General features: G+C 45.7%; 12 non-coding genes across 12 annotated transcripts; all 12 read left to right on the top strand.

Annotated features, from left to right (window-relative positions):
• The first annotated feature begins 4,785 nt into the window (after positions 1–4,785).
• On the top strand, positions 4,786–4,858 carry TRNAV-AAC (transfer RNA valine (anticodon AAC)). The gene has a single exon. It is a non-coding gene; the product is annotated as a tRNA-Val (tRNA).
• Positions 4,859–5,906: 1,048 nt separating this feature from the next.
• TRNAV-AAC (transfer RNA valine (anticodon AAC)) lies at positions 5,907–5,979 on the top strand. Its single transcript has one exon. It is a non-coding gene; the product is annotated as a tRNA-Val (tRNA).
• Positions 5,980–7,027: 1,048 nt separating this feature from the next.
• TRNAV-AAC (transfer RNA valine (anticodon AAC)) lies at positions 7,028–7,100 on the top strand. Its single transcript has one exon. It is a non-coding gene; the product is annotated as a tRNA-Val (tRNA).
• A 1,037-nt stretch (positions 7,101–8,137) lies between these two features.
• Positions 8,138–8,210, top strand: TRNAV-AAC (transfer RNA valine (anticodon AAC)). The gene has a single exon. It is a non-coding gene; the product is annotated as a tRNA-Val (tRNA).
• Positions 8,211–8,323: 113 nt separating this feature from the next.
• On the top strand, positions 8,324–8,396 carry TRNAV-CAC (transfer RNA valine (anticodon CAC)). The gene has a single exon. It is a non-coding gene; the product is annotated as a tRNA-Val (tRNA).
• An 862-nt stretch (positions 8,397–9,258) lies between these two features.
• TRNAV-AAC (transfer RNA valine (anticodon AAC)) lies at positions 9,259–9,331 on the top strand. The gene has a single exon. It is a non-coding gene; the product is annotated as a tRNA-Val (tRNA).
• A 1,048-nt stretch (positions 9,332–10,379) lies between these two features.
• On the top strand, positions 10,380–10,452 carry TRNAV-AAC (transfer RNA valine (anticodon AAC)). Its single transcript has one exon. It is a non-coding gene; the product is annotated as a tRNA-Val (tRNA).
• A 1,048-nt stretch (positions 10,453–11,500) lies between these two features.
• TRNAV-AAC (transfer RNA valine (anticodon AAC)) lies at positions 11,501–11,573 on the top strand. Its single transcript has one exon. It is a non-coding gene; the product is annotated as a tRNA-Val (tRNA).
• Positions 11,574–12,621: 1,048 nt separating this feature from the next.
• TRNAV-AAC (transfer RNA valine (anticodon AAC)) lies at positions 12,622–12,694 on the top strand. The gene has a single exon. It is a non-coding gene; the product is annotated as a tRNA-Val (tRNA).
• Positions 12,695–13,742: 1,048 nt separating this feature from the next.
• Positions 13,743–13,815, top strand: TRNAV-AAC (transfer RNA valine (anticodon AAC)). The gene has a single exon. It is a non-coding gene; the product is annotated as a tRNA-Val (tRNA).
• A 113-nt stretch (positions 13,816–13,928) lies between these two features.
• TRNAV-CAC (transfer RNA valine (anticodon CAC)) lies at positions 13,929–14,001 on the top strand. Its single transcript has one exon. It is a non-coding gene; the product is annotated as a tRNA-Val (tRNA).
• An 862-nt stretch (positions 14,002–14,863) lies between these two features.
• On the top strand, positions 14,864–14,936 carry TRNAV-AAC (transfer RNA valine (anticodon AAC)). Its single transcript has one exon. It is a non-coding gene; the product is annotated as a tRNA-Val (tRNA).
• Positions 14,937–15,138: the final 202 nt, after the last annotated feature.

Raw genomic sequence — 15,138 nt, 5'->3', positions numbered from 1 at the left:
TTTTCTTCATTACTCAAGAGTATCATTTGCAAGGATGGTAAACTGAACTCAGGTTTTTAAATAACCAGAAACAAATAATAGCTAATACGGTGACCCCAACCTCCGACCCTCCAACCGGAAAAGGCCTATCGTGGTGGGTTTCTGTGGTGTAGTGGTTATCACGTTCGCCTCACACACGAAAGGTCCCCAGTTAGAAACCGGGCATAAACACTGTGCACACGCTAGTGCTTTTTGCCACAATGTCGCTTTCATCACCCCCTTTCAAGCATTGTACTTTAGCGTAGACTTTCGGTTTGCAAGGCACAAAAAATCTGCAAGAATGGGTTTCTGTAGTGTAGTGGTTATCACGTTCGCCTAACACGCGAAAGGTCCCCGGTTCGAAACCGGGCAGAAACACTGTGCACACGCTAGTGCTTTTTGCTACAATATCGCTTTCAGCAACCCTTTTCAAGCATTCTACTTTAGAGTAGACTTTCCACTTGCAAGGCCCAACAAAGCAGCATGAATAGGTTTCTGTAGTGTAGTGGTTATCACGTTTGCTTCACACGCGAAAGGTCCCCGGTTCGAAACAGTGCTTACCTTTAACTTTTTCACAGTCAGGCACACTCAAAGCTCTTGCCACACCATGCCCCTCTTGCAGCCGTAAGTGAAATCTGCCAATATAAAGCACAGTTTAGGTGCAACACCTTCACTGGGAGCTCTTTTTCTTCACTGTTTATAAGTCGACCAGGAGAAATTGAAGACCCTTGCCTGAAGATGTTAGGTGAGCTGGTTTGCTGGTCCTACACAGGCAAAGTTTTGCTGCAGTGCCTATAGTGCAGACTCTGTAATAGCTGACTAGTAAAACCTGCTGACCATCGCTGTAAGTGTTTAGGAAAACTTGTTTTCTGGACCCAAAGGCAATAGGAATTCGGACTTTGGCTCTCCTGCTTAGTCAGCTGAGTTGGAAAACCTAACGACCATTGGTGTATGTTTTCCTCTGATCTGGTGAGAAAAGTGTGTGGAACAGCTAGAGGTGATATCCATGACTCAGTCTATCTTGCCAGTACTGGCTGTTTTGAGGATGGTATTTGTATCAAGCTAGGCATCTGAAATGGGCTTTCTTCCTTGTTTTCTTCATTACTCAAGAGTATCATTTGCAAGGATGGTAAACTGAACTCAGGTTTTTAAATAACCAGAAACAAATAATAGCTAATACGGTGACCCCAACCTCCGACCCTCCAACCGGAAAAGGCCTATCGTGGTGGGTTTCTGTGGTGTAGTGGTTACCACGTTCGCCTCACACACGAAAGGTCCCCAGTTAGAAACCGGGCATAAACACTGTGCACACGCTAGTGCTTTTTGCCACAATGTCGCTTTCATCACCCCCTTTCAAGCATTGTACTTTAGCGTAGACTTTCGGTTTGCAAGGCACAAATAATCTGCAAGAATGGGTTTCTGTAGTGTAGTGGTTATCACGTTCGCCTAACACGCGAAAGGTCCCCGGTTCGAAACCGGGCAGAAACACTGTGCACGCGCTAGTGCTTTTTGCTACAATATCGCTTTCAGCAACCCTTTTCAAGCATTCTACTTTAGAGTAGACTTTCCACTTGCAAGGCCCAACAAAGCAGCATGAATAGGTTTCTGTAGTGTAGTGGTTATCACGTTTGCCTCACACGCGAAAGGTCCCCGGTTCGAAACCGGGCAGAAACAGTGCTTACCTTTAACTTTTTCACAGTCAGGCACACTCAAAGCTCTTGCCACACCATGCCCCTCTTGCAGCCGTAAGTGAAATCTGCCAATATAAAGCACAGTTTAGGTGCAACACCTTCACTGGGAGCTCTTTTTCTTCACTGTTTATAAGTCGACCAGGAGAAATTGAAGACCCTTGCCTGAAGATGTTAGGTGAGCTGGTTTGCTGGTCCTACACAGGCAAAGTTTTGCTGCAGTGCCTATAGTGCAGACTCTGTAATAGCTGACTAGTAAAACCTGCTGACCATCGCTGTAAGTGTTTAGGAAAACTTGTTTTCTGGACCCAAAGGCAATAGGAATTCGGACTTTGGCTCTCCTGCTTAGTCAGCTGAGTTGGAAAACCTAACGACCATTGGTGTATGTTTTCCTCTGATCTGGTGAGAAAAGTGTGTGGAACAGCTAGAGGTGATATCCATGACTCAGTCTATCTTGCCAGTACTGGCTGTTTTGAGGATGGTATTTGTATCAAGCTAGGCATCTGAAATGGGCTTTCTTCCTTGTTTTCTTCATTACTCAAGAGTATCATTTGCAAGGATGGTAAACTGAACTCAGGTTTTTAAATAACCAGAAACAAATAATAGCTAATACGGTGACCCCAACCTCCGACCCTCCAACCGGAAAAGGCCTATCGTGGTGGGTTTCTGTGGTGTAGTGGTTACCACGTTCGCCTCACACACGAAAGGTCCCCAGTTAGAAACCGGGCATAAACACTGTGCACACGCTAGTGCTTTTTGCCACAATGTCGCTTTCATCACCCCCTTTCAAGCATTGTACTTTAGCGTAGACTTTCGGTTTGCAAGGCACAAAAAATCTGCAAGAATGGGTTTCTGTAGTGTAGTGGTTATCACGTTCGCCTAACACGCGAAAGGTCCCCGGTTCGAAACCGGGCAGAAACACTGTGCACACGCTAGTGCTTTTTGCTACAATATCGCTTTCAGCAACCCTTTTCAAGCATTCTACTTTAGAGTAGACTTTCCACTTGCAAGGCCCAACAAAGCAGCATGAATAGGTTTCTGTAGTGTAGTGGTTATCACGTTTGCCTCACACGCGAAAGGTCCCCGGTTCGAAACGGGGCAGAAACAGTGCTTACCTTTAACTTTTTCACAGTCAGGCACACTCAAAGCTCTTGCCACACCATGCCCCTCTTGCAGCCGTAAGTGAAATCTGCCAATATAAAGCACAGTTTAGGTGCAACACCTTCACTGGGAGCTCTTTTTCTTCACTGTTTATAAGTCGACCAGGAGAAATTGAAGACCCTTGCCTGAAGATGTTAGGTGAGCTGGTTTGCTGGTCCTACACAGGCAAAGTTTTGCTGCAGTGCCTATAGTGCAGACTCTGTAATAGCTGACTAGTAAAACCTGCTGACCATCGCTGTAAGTGTTTAGGAAAACTTGTTTTCTGGACCCAAAGGCAATAGGAATGCGGACTTTGGCTCTCCTGCTTAGTCAGCTGAGTTGGAAAACCTAACGACCATTGGTGTATGTTTTCCTCTGATCTGGTGAGAAAAGTGTGTGGAACAGCTAGAGGTGATATCCATGACTCAGTCTATCTTGCCAGTACTGGCTGTTTTGAGGATGGTATTTGTATCAAGCTAGGCATCTGAAATGGGCTTTCTTCCTTGTTTTCTTCATTACTCAAGAGTATCATTTGCAAGGATGGTAAACTGAACTCAGGTTTTTAAATAACCAGAAACAAATAATAGCTAATACGGTGACCCCAACCTCCGACCCTCCAACCGGAAAAGGCCTATCGTGGTGGGTTTCTGTGGTGTAGTGGTTATCACGTTCGCCTCACACACGAAAGGTCCCCAGTTAGAAACCGGGCATAAACACTGTGCACACGCTAGTGCTTTTTGCCACAATGTCGCTTTCATCACCCCCTTTCAAGCATTGTACTTTAGCGTAGACTTTCGGTTTGCAAGGCACAAAAAATCTGCAAGAATGGGTTTCTGTAGTGTAGTGGTTATCACGTTCGCCTAACACGCGAAAGGTCCCCGGTTCGAAACCGGGCAGAAACACTGTGCACACGCTAGTGCTTTTTGCTACAATATCGCTTTTAGCAACCCTTTTCAAGCATTCTACTTTAGAGTAGACTTTCCACTTGCAAGGCCCAACAAAGCAGCATGAATAGGTTTCTGTAGTGTAGTGGTTATCACGTTTGCTTCACACGCGAAAGGTCCCCGGTTCGAAACAGTGCTTACCTTTAACTTTTTCACAGTCAGGCACACTCAAAGCTCTTGCCACACCATGCCCCTCTTGCAGCCGTAAGTGAAATCTGCCAATATAAAGCACAGTTTAGGTGCAACACCTTCACTGGGAGCTCTTTTTCTTCACTGTTTATAAGTCGACCAGGAGAAATTGAAGACCCTTGCCTGAAGATGTTAGGTGAGCTGGTTTGCTGGTCCTACACAGGCAAAGTTTTGCTGCAGTGCCTATAGTGCAGACTCTGTAATAGCTGACTAGTAAAACCTGCTGACCATCGCTGTAAGTGTTTAGGAAAACTTGTTTTCTGGACCCAAAGGCAATAGGAATTCGGACTTTGGCTCTCCTGCTTAGTCAGCTGAGTTGGAAAACCTAACGACCATTGGTGTATGTTTTCCTCTGATCTGGTGAGAAAAGTGTGTGGAACAGCTAGAGGTGATATCCATGACTCAGTCTATCTTGCCAGTACTGGCTGTTTTGAGGATGGTATTTGTATCAAGCTAGGCATCTGAAATGGGCTTTCTTCCTTGTTTTCTTCATTACTCAAGAGTATCATTTGCAAGGATGGTAAACTGAACTCAGGTTTTTAAATAACCAGAAACAAATAATAGCTAATACGGTGACCCCAACCTCCGACCCTCCAACCGGAAAAGGCCTATCGTGGTGGGTTTCTGTGGTGTAGTGGTTACCACGTTCGCCTCACACACGAAAGGTCCCCAGTTAGAAACCGGGCATAAACACTGTGCACACGCTAGTGCTTTTTGCCACAATGTCGCTTTCATCACCCCCTTTCAAGCATTGTACTTTAGCGTAGACTTTCGGTTTGCAAGGCACAAATAATCTGCAAGAATGGGTTTCTGTAGTGTAGTGGTTATCACGTTCGCCTAACACGCGAAAGGTCCCCGGTTCGAAACCGGGCAGAAACACTGTGCACGCGCTAGTGCTTTTTGCTACAATATCGCTTTCAGCAACCCTTTTCAAGCATTCTACTTTAGAGTAGACTTTCCACTTGCAAGGCCCAACAAAGCAGCATGAATAGGTTTCTGTAGTGTAGTGGTTATCACGTTTGCCTCACACGCGAAAGGTCCCCGGTTCGAAACCGGGCAGAAACAGTGCTTACCTTTAACTTTTTCACAGTCAGGCACACTCAAAGCTCTTGCCACACCATGCCCCTCTTGCAGCCGTAAGTGAAATCTGCCAATATAAAGCACAGTTTAGGTGCAACACCTTCACTGGGAGCTCTTTTTCTTCACTGTTTATAAGTCGACCAGGAGAAATTGAAGACCCTTGCCTGAAGATGTTAGGTGAGCTGGTTTGCTGGTCCTACACAGGCAAAGTTTTGCTGCAGTGCCTATAGTGCAGACTCTGTAATAGCTGACTAGTAAAACCTGCTGACCATCGCTGTAAGTGTTTAGGAAAACTTGTTTTCTGGACCCAAAGGCAATAGGAATTCGGACTTTGGCTCTCCTGCTTAGTCAGCTGAGTTGGAAAACCTAACGACCATTGGTGTATGTTTTCCTCTGATCTGGTGAGAAAAGTGTGTGGAACAGCTAGAGGTGATATCCATGACTCAGTCTATCTTGCCAGTACTGGCTGTTTTGAGGATGGTATTTGTATCAAGCTAGGCATCTGAAATGGGCTTTCTTCCTTGTTTTCTTCATTACTCAAGAGTATCATTTGCAAGGATGGTAAACTGAACTCAGGTTTTTAAATAACCAGAAACAAATAATAGCTAATACGGTGACCCCAACCTCCGACCCTCCAACCGGAAAAGGCCTATCGTGGTGGGTTTCTGTGGTGTAGTGGTTACCACGTTCGCCTCACACACGAAAGGTCCCCAGTTAGAAACCGGGCATAAACACTGTGCACACGCTAGTGCTTTTTGCCACAATGTCGCTTTCATCACCCCCTTTCAAGCATTGTACTTTAGCGTAGACTTTCGGTTTGCAAGGCACAAAAAATCTGCAAGAATGGGTTTCTGTAGTGTAGTGGTTATCACGTTCGCCTAACACGCGAAAGGTCCCCGGTTCGAAACCGGGCAGAAACACTGTGCACACGCTAGTGCTTTTTGCTACAATATCGCTTTCAGCAACCCTTTTCAAGCATTCTACTTTAGAGTAGACTTTCCACTTGCAAGGCCCAACAAAGCAGCATGAATAGGTTTCTGTAGTGTAGTGGTTATCACGTTTGCCTCACACGCGAAAGGTCCCCGGTTCGAAACGGGGCAGAAACAGTGCTTACCTTTAACTTTTTCACAGTCAGGCACACTCAAAGCTCTTGCCACACCATGCCCCTCTTGCAGCCGTAAGTGAAATCTGCCAATATAAAGCACAGTTTAGGTGCAACACCTTCACTGGGAGCTCTTTTTCTTCACTGTTTATAAGTCGACCAGGAGAAATTGAAGACCCTTGCCTGAAGATGTTAGGTGAGCTGGTTTGCTGGTCCTACACAGGCAAAGTTTTGCTGCAGTGCCTATAGTGCAGACTCTGTAATAGCTGACTAGTAAAACCTGCTGACCATCGCTGTAAGTGTTTAGGAAAACTTGTTTTCTGGACCCAAAGGCAATAGGAATGCGGACTTTGGCTCTCCTGCTTAGTCAGCTGAGTTGGAAAACCTAACGACCATTGGTGTATGTTTTCCTCTGATCTGGTGAGAAAAGTGTGTGGAACAGCTAGAGGTGATATCCATGACTCAGTCTATCTTGCCAGTACTGGCTGTTTTGAGGATGGTATTTGTATCAAGCTAGGCATCTGAAATGGGCTTTCTTCCTTGTTTTCTTCATTACTCAAGAGTATCATTTGCAAGGATGGTAAACTGAACTCAGGTTTTTAAATAACCAGAAACAAATAATAGCTAATACGGTGACCCCAACCTCCGACCCTCCAACCGGAAAAGGCCTATCGTGGTGGGTTTCTGTGGTGTAGTGGTTATCACGTTCGCCTCACACACGAAAGGTCCCCAGTTAGAAACCGGGCATAAACACTGTGCACACGCTAGTGCTTTTTGCCACAATGTCGCTTTCATCACCCCCTTTCAAGCATTGTACTTTAGCGTAGACTTTCGGTTTGCAAGGCACAAAAAATCTGCAAGAATGGGTTTCTGTAGTGTAGTGGTTATCACGTTCGCCTAACACGCGAAAGGTCCCCGGTTCGAAACCGGGCAGAAACACTGTGCACACGCTAGTGCTTTTTGCTACAATATCGCTTTCAGCAACCCTTTTCAAGCATTCTACTTTAGAGTAGACTTTCCACTTGCAAGGCCCAACAAAGCAGCATGAATAGGTTTCTGTAGTGTAGTGGTTATCACGTTTGCTTCACACGCGAAAGGTCCCCGGTTCGAAACAGTGCTTACCTTTAACTTTTTCACAGTCAGGCACACTCAAAGCTCTTGCCACACCATGCCCCTCTTGCAGCCGTAAGTGAAATCTGCCAATATAAAGCACAGTTTAGGTGCAACACCTTCACTGGGAGCTCTTTTTCTTCACTGTTTATAAGTCGACCAGGAGAAATTGAAGACCCTTGCCTGAAGATGTTAGGTGAGGTGGTTTGCTGGTCCTACACAGGCAAAGTTTTGCTGCAGTGCCTATAGTGCAGACTCTGTAATAGCTGACTAGTAAAACCTGCTGACCATCGCTGTAAGTGTTTAGGAAAACTTGTTTTCTGGACCCAAAGGCAATAGGAATTCGGACTTTGGCTCTCCTGCTTAGTCAGCTGAGTTGGAAAACCTAACGACCATTGGTGTATGTTTTCCTCTGATCTGGTGAGAAAAGTGTGTGGAACAGCTAGAGGTGATATCCATGACTCAGTCTATCTTGCCAGTACTGGCTGTTTTGAGGATGGTATTTGTATCAAGCTAGGCATCTGAAATGGGCTTTCTTCCTTGTTTTCTTCATTACTCAAGAGTATCATTTGCAAGGATGGTAAACTGAACTCAGGTTTTTAAATAACCAGAAACAAATAATAGCTAATACGGTGACCCCAACCTCCGACCCTCCAACCGGAAAAGGCCTATCGTGGTGGGTTTCTGTGGTGTAGTGGTTACCACGTTCGCCTCACACACGAAAGGTCCCCAGTTAGAAACCGGGCATAAACACTGTGCACACGCTAGTGCTTTTTGCCACAATGTCGCTTTCATCACCCCCTTTCAAGCATTGTACTTTAGCGTAGACTTTCGGTTTGCAAGGCACAAATAATCTGCAAGAATGGGTTTCTGTAGTGTAGTGGTTATCACGTTCGCCTAACACGCGAAAGGTCCCCGGTTCGAAACCGGGCAGAAACACTGTGCACGCGCTAGTGCTTTTTGCTACAATATCGCTTTCAGCAACCCTTTTCAAGCATTCTACTTTAGAGTAGACTTTCCACTTGCAAGGCCCAACAAAGCAGCATGAATAGGTTTCTGTAGTGTAGTGGTTATCACGTTCGCCTCACACGCGAAAGGTCCCCGGTTCGAAACCGGGCAGAAACAGTGCTTACCTTTAACTTTTTCACAGTCAGGCACACTCAAAGCTCTTGCCACACCATGCCCCTCTTGCAGCCGTAAGTGAAATCTGCCAATATAAAGCACAGTTTAGGTGCAACACCTTCACTGGGAGCTCTTTTTCTTCACTGTTTATAAGTCGACCAGGAGAAATTGAAGACCCTTGCCTGAAGATGTTAGGTGAGCTGGTTTGCTGGTCCTACACAGGCAAAGTTTTGCTGCAGTGCCTATAGTGCAGACTCTGTAATAGCTGACTAGTAAAACCTGCTGACCATCGCTGTAAGTGTTTAGGAAAACTTGTTTTCTGGACCCAAAGGCAATAGGAATTCGGACTTTGGCTCTCCTGCTTAGTCAGCTGAGTTGGAAAACCTAACGACCATTGGTGTATGTTTTCCTCTGATCTGGTGAGAAAAGTGTGTGGAACAGCTAGAGGTGATATCCATGACTCAGTCTATCTTGCCAGTACTGGCTGTTTTGAGGATGGTATTTGTATCAAGCTAGGCATCTGAAATGGGCTTTCTTCCTTGTTTTCTTCATTACTCAAGAGTATCATTTGCAAGGATGGTAAACTGAACTCAGGTTTTTAAATAACCAGAAACAAATAATAGCTAATACGGTGACCCCAACCTCCGACCCTCCAACCGGAAAAGGCCTATCGTGGTGGGTTTCTGTGGTGTAGTGGTTACCACGTTCGCCTCACACACGAAAGGTCCCCAGTTAGAAACCGGGCATAAACACTGTGCACACGCTAGTGCTTTTTGCCACAATGTCGCTTTCATCACCCCCTTTCAAGCATTGTACTTTAGCGTAGACTTTCGGTTTGCAAGGCACAAATAATCTGCAAGAATGGGTTTCTGTAGTGTAGTGGTTATCACGTTCGCCTAACACGCGAAAGGTCCCCGGTTCGAAACCGGGCAGAAACACTGTGCACGCGCTAGTGCTTTTTGCTACAATATCGCTTTCAGCAACCCTTTTCAAGCATTCTACTTTAGAGTAGACTTTCCACTTGCAAGGCCCAACAAAGCAGCATGAATAGGTTTCTGTAGTGTAGTGGTTATCACGTTTGCCTCACACGCGAAAGGTCCCCGGTTCGAAACCGGGCAGAAACAGTGCTTACCTTTAACTTTTTCACAGTCAGGCACACTCAAAGCTCTTGCCACACCATGCCCCTCTTGCAGCCGTAAGTGAAATCTGCCAATATAAAGCACAGTTTAGGTGCAACACCTTCACTGGGAGCTCTTTTTCTTCACTGTTTATAAGTCGACCAGGAGAAATTGAAGACCCTTGCCTGAAGATGTTAGGTGAGCTGGTTTGCTGGTCCTACACAGGCAAAGTTTTGCTGCAGTGCCTATAGTGCAGACTCTGTAATAGCTGACTAGTAAAACCTGCTGACCATCGCTGTAAGTGTTTAGGAAAACTTGTTTTCTGGACCCAAAGGCAATAGGAATTCGGACTTTGGCTCTCCTGCTTAGTCAGCTGAGTTGGAAAACCTAACGACCATTGGTGTATGTTTTCCTCTGATCTGGTGAGAAAAGTGTGTGGAACAGCTAGAGGTGATATCCATGACTCAGTCTATCTTGCCAGTACTGGCTGTTTTGAGGATGGTATTTGTATCAAGCTAGGCATCTGAAATGGGCTTTCTTCCTTGTTTTCTTCATTACTCAAGAGTATCATTTGCAAGGATGGTAAACTGAACTCAGGTTTTTAAATAACCAGAAACAAATAATAGCTAATACGGTGACCCCAACCTCCGACCCTCCAACCGGAAAAGGCCTATCGTGGTGGGTTTCTGTGGTGTAGTGGTTACCACGTTCGCCTCACACACGAAAGGTCCCCAGTTAGAAACCGGGCATAAACACTGTGCACACGCTAGTGCTTTTTGCCACAATGTCGCTTTCATCACCCCCTTTCAAGCATTGTACTTTAGCGTAGACTTTCGGTTTGCAAGGCACAAATAATCTGCAAGAATGGGTTTCTGTAGTGTAGTGGTTATCACGTTCGCCTAACACGCGAAAGGTCCCCGGTTCGAAACCGGGCAGAAACACTGTGCACGCGCTAGTGCTTTTTGCTACAATATCGCTTTCAGCAACCCTTTTCAAGCATTCTACTTTAGAGTAGACTTTCCACTTGCAAGGCCCAACAAAGCAGCATGAATAGGTTTCTGTAGTGTAGTGGTTATCACGTTTGCCTCACACGCGAAAGGTCCCCGGTTCGAAACCGGGCAGAAACAGTGCTTACCTTTAACTTTTTCACAGTCAGGCACACTCAAAGCTCTTGCCACACCATGCCCCTCTTGCAGCCGTAAGTGAAATCTGCCAATATAAAGCACAGTTTAGGTGCAACACCTTCACTGGGAGCTCTTTTTCTTCACTGTTTATAAGTCGACCAGGAGAAATTGAAGACCCTTGCCTGAAGATGTTAGGTGAGCTGGTTTGCTGGTCCTACACAGGCAAAGTTTTGCTGCAGTGCCTATAGTGCAGACTCTGTAATAGCTGACTAGTAAAACCTGCTGACCATCGCTGTAAGTGTTTAGGAAAACTTGTTTTCTGGACCCAAAGGCAATAGGAATTCGGACTTTGGCTCTCCTGCTTAGTCAGCTGAGTTGGAAAACCTAACGACCATTGGTGTATGTTTTCCTCTGATCTGGTGAGAAAAGTGTGTGGAACAGCTAGAGGTGATATCCATGACTCAGTCTATCTTGCCAGTACTGGCTGTTTTGAGGATGGTATTTGTATCAAGCTAGGCATCTGAAATGGGCTTTCTTCCTTGTTTTCTTCATTACTCAAGAGTATCATTTGCAAGGATGGTAAACTGAACTCAGGTTTTTAAATAACCAGAAACAAATAATAGCTAATACGGTGACCCCAACCTCCGACCCTCCAACCGGAAAAGGCCTATCGTGGTGGGTTTCTGTGGTGTAGTGGTTACCACGTTCGCCTCACACACGAAAGGTCCCCAGTTAGAAACCGGGCATAAACACTGTGCACACGCTAGTGCTTTTTGCCACAATGTCGCTTTCATCACCCCCTTTCAAGCATTGTACTTTAGCGTAGACTTTCGGTTTGCAAGGCACAAAAAATCTGCAAGAATGGGTTTCTGTAGTGTAGTGGTTATCACGTTCGCCTAACACGCGAAAGGTCCCCGGTTCGAAACCGGGCAGAAACACTGTGCACACGCTAGTGCTTTTTGCTACAATATCGCTTTCAGCAACCCTTTTCAAGCATTCTACTTTAGAGTAGACTTTCCACTTGCAAGGCCCAACAAAGCAGCATGAATAGGTTTCTGTAGTGTAGTGGTTATCACGTTTGCCTCACACGCGAAAGGTCCCCGGTTCGAAACGGGGCAGAAACAGTGCTTACCTTTAACTTTTTCACAGTCAGGCACACTCAAAGCTCTTGCCACACCATGCCCCTCTTGCAGCCGTAAGTGAAATCTGCCAATATAAAGCACAGTTTAGGTGCAACACCTTCACTGGGAGCTCTTTTTCTTCACTGTTTATAAGTCGACCAGGAGAAATTGAAGACCCTTGCCTGAAGATGTTAGGTGAGCTGGTTTGCTGGTCCTACACAGGCAAAGTTTTGCTGCAGTGCCTATAGTGCAGACTCTGTAATAGCTGACTAGTAAAACCTGCTGACCATCGCTGTAAGTGTTTAGGAAAACTTGTTTTCTGGACCCAAAGGCAATAGGAATTCGGACTTTGGCTCTCCTGCTTAGTCAGCTGAGTTGGAAAACCTAACGACCATTGGTGTATGTTTTCCTCTGATCTGGTGAGAAAAGTGTGTGGAACAGCTAGAGGTGATATCCATGACTCAGTCTATCTTGCCAGTACTGGCTGTTTTGAGGATGGTATTTGTATCAAGCTAGGCATCTGAAATGGGCTTTCTTCCTTGTTTTCTTCATTACTCAAGAGTATCATTTGCAAGGATGGTAAACTGAACTCAGGTTTTTAAATAACCAGAAACAAATAATAGCTAATACGGTGACCCCAACCTCCGACCCTCCAACCGGAAAAGGCCTATCGTGGTGGGTTTCTGTGGTGTAGTGGTTACCACGTTCGCCTCACACACGAAAGGTCCCCAGTTAGAAACCGGGCATAAACACTGTGCACACGCTAGTGCTTTTTGCCACAATGTCGCTTTCATCACCCCCTTTCAAGCATTGTACTTTAGCGTAGACTTTCGGTTTGCAAGGCACAAAAAATCTGCAAGAATGGGTTTCTGTAGTGTAGTGGTTATCACGTTCGCCTAACACGCGAAAGGTCCCCGGTTCGAAACCGGGCAGAAACACTGTGCACACGCTAGTGCTTTTTGCTACAATATCGCTTTCAGCAACCCTTTTCAAGCATTCTACTTTAGAGTAGACTTTCCACTTGCAAGGCCCAACAAAGCAGCATGAATAGGTTTCTGTAGTGTAGTGGTTATCACGTTTGCCTCACACGCGAAAGGTCCCCGGTTCGAAACGGGGCAGAAACAGTGCTTACCTTTAACTTTTTCACAGTCAGGCACACTCAAAGCTCTTGCCACACCATGCCCCTCTTGCAGCCGTAAGTGAAATCTGCCAATATAAAGCACAGTTTAGGTGCAACACCTTCACTGGGAGCTCTTTTTCTTCACTGTTTATAAGTCGACCAGGAGAAATTGAAGACCCTTGCCTGAAGATGTTAGGTGAGCTGGTTTGCTGGTCCTACACAGGCAAAGTTTTGCTGCAGTGCCTATAGTGCAGACTCTGTAATAGCTGACTAGTAAAACCTGCTGACCATCGCTGTAAGTGTTTAGGAAAACTTGTTTTCTGGACCCAAAGGCAATAGGAATTCGGACTTTGGCTCTCCTGCTTAGTCAGCTGAGTTGGAAAACCTAACGACCATTGGTGTATGTTTTCCTCTGATCTGGTGAGAAAAGTGTGTGGAACAGCTAGAGGTGATATCCATGACTCAGTCTATCTTGCCAGTACTGGCTGTTTTGAGGATGGTATTTGTATCAAGCTAGGCATCTGAAATGGGCTTTCTTCCTTGTTTTCTTCATTACTCAAGAGTATCATTTGCAAGGATGGTAAACTGAACTCAGGTTTTTAAATAACCAGAAACAAATAATAGCTAATACGGTGACCCCAACCTCCGACCCTCCAACCGGAAAAGGCCTATCGTGGTGGGTTTCTGTGGTGTAGTGGTTACCACGTTCGCCTCACACACGAAAGGTCCCCAGTTAGAAACCGGGCATAAACACTGTGCACACGCTAGTGCTTTTTGCCACAATGTCGCTTTCATCACCCCCTTTCAAGCATTGTACTTTAGCGTAGACTTTCGGTTTGCAAGGCACAAATAATCTGCAAGAATGGGTTTCTGTAGTGTAGTGGTTATCACGTTCGCCTAACACGCGAAAGGTCCCCGGTTCGAAACCGGGCAGAAACACTGTGCACGCGCTAGTGCTTTTTGCTACAATATCGCTTTCAGCAACCCTTTTCAAGCATTCTACTTTAGAGTAGACTTTCCACTTGCAAGGCCCAACAAAGCAGCATGAATAGGTTTCTGTAGTGTAGTGGTTATCACGTTCGCCTCACACGCGAAAGGTCCCCGGTTCGAAACCGGGCAGAAACAGTGCTTACCTTTAACTTTTTCACAGTCAGGCACACTCAAAGCTCTTGCCACACCATGCCCCTCTTGCAGCCGTAAGTGAAATCTGCCAATATAAAGCACAGTTTAGGTGCAACACCTTCACTGGGAGCTCTTTTTCTTCACTGTTTATAAGTCGACCAGGAGAAATTGAAGACCCTTGCCTGAAGATGTTAGGTGAGCTGGTTTGCTGGTCCTACACAGGCAAAGTTTTGCTGCAGTGCCTATAGTGCAGACTCTGTAATAGCTGACTAGTAAAACCTGCTGACCATCGCTGTAAGTGTTTAGGAAAACTTGTTTTCTGGACCCAAAGGCAATAGGAATGCGGACTTTGGCTCTCCTGCTTAGTCAGCTGAGTTGGAAAACCTAACGACCATTGGTGTATGTTTTCCTCTGATCTGGTGAGAAAAGTGTGTGGAACAGCTAGAGGTGATATCCATGACTCAGTCTATCTTGCCAGTACTGGCTGTTTTGAGGATGGTATTTGTATCAAGCTAGGCATCTGAAATGGGCTTTCTTCCTTGTTTTCTTCATTACTCAAGAGTATCATTTGCAAGGATGGTAAACTGAACTCAGGTTTTTAAATAACCAGAAACAAATAATAGCTAATACGGTGACCCCAACCTCCGACCCTCCAACCGGAAAAGGCCTATCGTGGTGGGTTTCTGTGGTGTAGTGGTTATCACGTTTGCCTCACACACGAAAGGTCCCCAGTTAGAAACCGGGCATAAACACTGTGCACACGCTAGTGCTTTTTGCCACAATGTCGCTTTCATCACCCCCTTTCAAGCATTGTACTTTAGCGTAGACTTTCGGTTTGCAAGGCACAAAAAATCTGCAAGAATGGGTTTCTGTAGTGTAGTGGTTATCACGTTCGCCTAACACGCGAAAGGTCCCCGGTTCGAAACCGGGCAGAAACACTGTGCACACGCTAGTGCTTTTTGCTACAATATCGCTTTCAGCAACCCTTTTCAAGCATTCTACTTTAGAGTAGACTTTCCACTTGCAAGGCCCAACAAAGCAGCATGAATAGGTTTCTGTAGTGTAGTGGTTATCACGTTTGCCTCACACGCGAAAGGTCCCCGGTTCGAAACCGGGCAGAAACAGTGCTTACCTTTAACT

The sequence above is a fragment of the Aquarana catesbeiana genome, linkage group LG03, assembly GCF_042186555.1.
Source record: "Aquarana catesbeiana isolate 2022-GZ linkage group LG03, ASM4218655v1, whole genome shotgun sequence".
NCBI classification, from domain to species: Eukaryota; Metazoa; Chordata; class Amphibia; order Anura; family Ranidae; genus Aquarana; species Aquarana catesbeiana.
Note: the sequence above shows the minus strand (reverse complement) of the source record. Positions and strands in the feature narration are given on the sequence as shown.